Consider the following 4725-nt stretch of genomic DNA (forward strand, 5'->3'; position numbering starts at 1 on the left):
CAGGCCCAGCTAATTTTTTGTATTTTCAGTAGAGACAGGGTTTCTCCATGTTGCCCAGGCTGTTCTCAAACTCCTGAGCTCAAGCATGAGCCACCATGCCCTGCCTGGCCAAGTATTTTAAATACTGAAAAGAATTTTGGGCTGGGTGCAGTGGTTCACGCCTGTAATCCCAGCACTTTGGGAGGCCAAGGTGGGTGGATCACTTGAGCTCAAGAGTTGGAGACCAGCCTGGGCAACATGGCGAAACCTCGTCTCTACCAAAAATCCAAAAGTTAGCTGGGTGTGGTGGTGGATGTCATCCCAGCAACTTGGGAGGGTGAGGCATGAGAATCACTTTACCTGGGAGGCAGAAGTTGCAGTGAGCCGAGATCACACCATTGCACTCCAGCCTGGGCTATAGAGCAAGACTCTGTCTCAAAAAAAAAAAAAAGAATTTTGAAACTGTGTCACAGGTACCCTCCCCAATGTCTTTTCTAGTCGTCCTGGGTCTCATGTAGTCATGTGGCACCCAGAAGGACTATAAAGGGCAGGGCCTGAGTCCTGAATTTATATACCAGCTGTAGAGCTCAGGACAGAAGACAGAGCGTGAAGATGGTACCTGGAGGATCAAAGCCCTCCTAGAATAGGTAGGAGGCAAAGCTGGGGAAGGGAAAAGGGACCATAATTGAGTTTGACTCTGCCTTGCAGCTGGTGGTCTAGGCACTGGGAACATGTCCCCAGGCCTGCCTTTGTAATCACCCCACAGGTTCTTCTTGCCTGCTGCACAGACAAAATCAATTTATTGAGACCACCACATTGCAGTAGACAAAAAGTTTAATTGATGCAAGGCTGGCCCATTTGACTGGAGTTATCAGTCAAATCAGTCTCCCTGAAGGTTTGAAGGTTAGGGGATTTTATGGACAATTTGGTGGTCAGGGGGCTAGGGAATGGGTGCTGCTGATTGGCTGGAGATGAAATCATAGGTGTGTGGAAAATCATCCTCTTGCTCTGAGTCTGCTTCTGGGAGGGGCCACAGGATCAGCTGAGTCATAAGTCATGAGTCTAGGTGGGGTCAGTCTGAAAGATATCTAAAGAAAACCAACCTTAGGTTCTACAATACTAATGTTTTCTATAGGAGCAATTGGGGAAGTTACAAATCTTGTGCCTTCTGGCCACATGACTCCTAAGCAGTAAGGGCTTATTGAAATCACACCTACAAACCTGGGAAACAATGTGAGACCCTGGTGATATGGTTTGGATATATGTTCCCACTAAATCTCATTTTGAAATGTAATCCACAATTTTGGAGGCGGGGCCTGGTGGGAGATGTTTGGGTTAGGGAGGCAGATCCCTCATGCCTTGCTGGAGTCCTTATGATAATGAGTGAGTTCTCGTGTAATCTGATTGTTTAAAAGTATACACAGCACCTCCCTCCCCACTCTCTCTTGCTCCTGCTTTCATCAAGTGAAAACTCCCTGAGGCCTCCTCAGAAGCTGAGTAGAGGCCAGCACTATGCGTCCTGTACAGCCTGCAGAACCATGAGCCAATTAAACCTCTTTTCTTTATAAATTACCTAGTCTTTGGTTTTTCATTATAGCAATGCAAGAACAGCCTAACACACTTGGCTCTACAAAAATTAAAAAATAAAAAAATTAGTAAGGCATGGTGGTATGCATTTATAGTCCCAACTACTTGGGAGGCTAAGGTGGGAGGATCAGTTAAGCCTAGGAGTTCAAGATTAAAGTGAGCTATGATTGCACCACTACACTCCAGCCTGAGCAACAGAGCAAGACTCTGTCTCTAAAGCAAAACAAAAGAAACTATGCCTCTATCTTAGCAGAATTCAAGCCCTTCCCATGATACTGTTCTTGTGCCCTTTTATTAATCTTAAAAAGGTAGGTTTCAGTCACTGAGCAACGAGTGGGTAAGTTTTAGGGAGGGACTATTGTCATCCTTTCTTTAAACTGTAAACTAAATTCGCCCCAAAGTTAGTTTGGCCTATGCCCAGAAATGACCAAGGACAGCTTGGAGGACAGAAGGAAGATAGAGTCAACTATGCCAGATTTATCTTACTGTCATATTTTTTTTTTGACATGGAGTCTCACTCTATCACCCAGGCTGGAGTGCAGTGGCATGATCTTGGCCCAGTGCAATCTCTGCCTCCTGGGCTCAAGCAATTCTCCTGCCTCAGCCTCCTGAATAGCTGGGACCACAGGCATGCACCACCATATCTGGCTAAATTTTTTTTTTTTTTTTTTTTTTGAGATGGAGTCTCGCTCTGTCACCCAGGCTGGAGTGCAATGGCGCAATCTCGGCTCACTGCAACCTCCGCCTCCCGGGTTCAAGCAATTCTCCTGCCTCAGCCTCCTGAGTAGCTGGGATTACAGGCGTGCACTACCATGCTTGGCTAATTTTTGTATTTTTAGTAGAGACGGGGTTTCACCATGTTGGTCAGGCTGGTCTTGAACTCCTGACCTTGTGATCCACCGGCCTCGGCCTCTCAAAGTGCTGGGATTACAGGTGTGAGCCACCGTGCCTGGCCTAATTTTTGTATTTTCATGAGAGACTGGGTTTCGCCATGTTGGCCAGGCTGGTCTCAAACTCCTGGCCTCAAGTGATCCACCTGCCTTGGCCTCCCAGAGTGTTGGGATTACATGAGCCACCACGCCTGGTCTCTTACTGTCATATTTTGCAAAGGCAGTTTCACCATGACCACTCATCCAGACCCCAGAATCCAGAGGCTCAAAACCAAAATCGTAAGCTCACAGTCAAATCAAACAAGTATCAAAAAATATTAAGAAGCAGCAGTAGTATAACTTTAAAACATGTAGCAGAGAGAACATACATCTGTCTGACCAGTAAATCCAGGCAAAAATATTGTGATGTACTTTCCAACCTGACTCTGCATAACATTACGAGACAAAGAAGGTCAAAATATTTTACCCTAAAATACATTTCTGTCTGACCAGTAAACCCAGGCAAAAATAACCTAAAGAGATTAACTAAATCTGAATAGGAAACATTTGTCATCTATTGCCTCTAAGGGCAGCCACTATAAGACTTCAAAATAACTTTGGTCTCCACAATCTTTATCTTAACCTGAACATTCCCTCTCTATCAATCCCAGGTCTTTAGACAAACAACGAATTGTCAACCAGAAAATGTTTAAATTCACCTATAGTCTGGAAGCCCTGCCCTGGTTTGAGTTGTTCCACCTTTCTGGACCAAACCAATGTATTTCTTAAATGTATTTGATTGATGTCTCATGCCTCTCTAAAATGTATAAAACCAAGCTGTGCCCCGACCACCGTGGGCAAATGTTCTCAGGACCTCTTCCTGGCTAAACTCCAGTCTTAAGCCTGGAACCTCTGCCCTAAGCGAAAACAGCTGACCCCATTTTTTCCGCCCAAATGATTGCCTTTTTGGCCCACTCCACCCCCTACCCTGTGTCCGTAAAAACCAGATCAGTTGGCAGAAAAAAGAAAGAGCAACATGAGCAGCCGATGCAAGTGGTCTGGAACGCAAGCTGCTGAGCCTCAGGATACAAGCAGCTGAGCAGCAAGCAGAGAAGCAAGCAACTGAGCATTGGAGACTACAAATAGATGTAGCTAACTTCAGATGGTGCGGCTTCAGGGAAAGATCACCTTCTTCCTGTACCATCCCCTTTCCAGCTCCACATGCCGCTGAGAGCCAGTCTTCAAACAGTCCGTGTGATCTGATTCTTACTGCACACTGAAAAAGAACTTGGGTGTCAAAAAGGCAGGTGCAGGAGGCTGTCACCCTGACCCTTCACTTAGCTGTTAACACTTAGCCATCCAAGGGCTGCAGGCTGAGTGAAACCAACCACTCCAGTTCCTGCCCGCCCACGAAGGGGGTCAGGGTCAAGGGAACTATCCCATCTCATGCCAGATAGTAATGAAGCCAAAGGATGAGCAGATTTAATTCCTCTTGTTCTTCCTTTCCTTCTTTCTTCTTCCTTCTTCGATCTTTCTTCTTTCTTCTTCTTCTCAGAATCTTGCTCTGTTGCCTAGGCTGGAGTGCAGTGATATGATCATGGCTCACTACAGTCTTGACCTCCTGGGCTCAAGCAACCCTCCCACCTCAGCCCTCTGAGTAGCTGGAACTACAGGCACACATTATCATGCCTGGCTAAGTTTTAAATTTTTTGTAGAGACAATGTCTCACTTTGTTGCCCAGGCTGGTCTCGAACTCCTGGGCTCAAGCGATCCCCCTGTGTTGACCTCCCAAAGTGCTGGGATTACAAAGATTTAACTCTTCTTATTGTTTAGTCACATAAGCCTTCTATTTACTCTTTATAAGCAGTCTTTTTTTTCCCCTTTGTTTTGTTACTTACTTTTTTTTTTTTTTTGAGACAGAGTCTCACTTGGTCACCCAGGCTGAAGTGTAGTGACGCCAGCTCAGCTCACTGCAACCTCTGCTTCCATGTTCAAGCGATTCTCGTGCCTCAGCCTCTTGAGCAGCTGGGACTACAGACGTGTGCCGCTACGCCCAGCTGATTTTTGTATTTTTAGTAGAGGAAGTTTCACCGTGTTGGCCAGGCTGGTCTTCAACTCCTGACCTCAAGTGATCTGCCCACCTTGGCCTCCCAAAGTGCTGGAATTACAGGCGTGAGCCACCATGCCCAGCCAATTATTTACTTTACTTTTAAACTATTTTGTTCATTGGCATTTTCACAACATATAAATATCTTTTTAATTAATTAATTAATTTATTTATTTATATTTT

General features: G+C 45.5%; 1 long non-coding RNA gene across 5 annotated transcripts; it reads right to left on the reverse strand.

The window, feature by feature from the left end:
- Positions 1-795: 795 nt before the first annotated feature.
- LOC134735174 (uncharacterized) lies at positions 796-4481 on the reverse strand. 5 transcript variants are annotated; one of them, XR_010117969.1, is made up of 3 exons: positions 4330-4481; positions 3624-4011; positions 796-1067 (listed from the first exon to the last, which is right to left on the reverse strand). It is a non-coding gene; the product is annotated as an uncharacterized lncRNA (long non-coding RNA). The 5 variants fall into 5 exon arrangements; XR_010117968.1 differs by having other exon boundaries at positions 4334-4470; XR_010117966.1 differs by having other exon boundaries at positions 3593-4011; positions 4334-4440.
- Positions 4482-4725: the final 244 nt, after the last annotated feature.

Source organism: Symphalangus syndactylus, chromosome 2 (genome assembly GCF_028878055.3).
Source record: "Symphalangus syndactylus isolate Jambi chromosome 2, NHGRI_mSymSyn1-v2.1_pri, whole genome shotgun sequence".
NCBI classification, from domain to species: Eukaryota; Metazoa; Chordata; class Mammalia; order Primates; family Hylobatidae; genus Symphalangus; species Symphalangus syndactylus.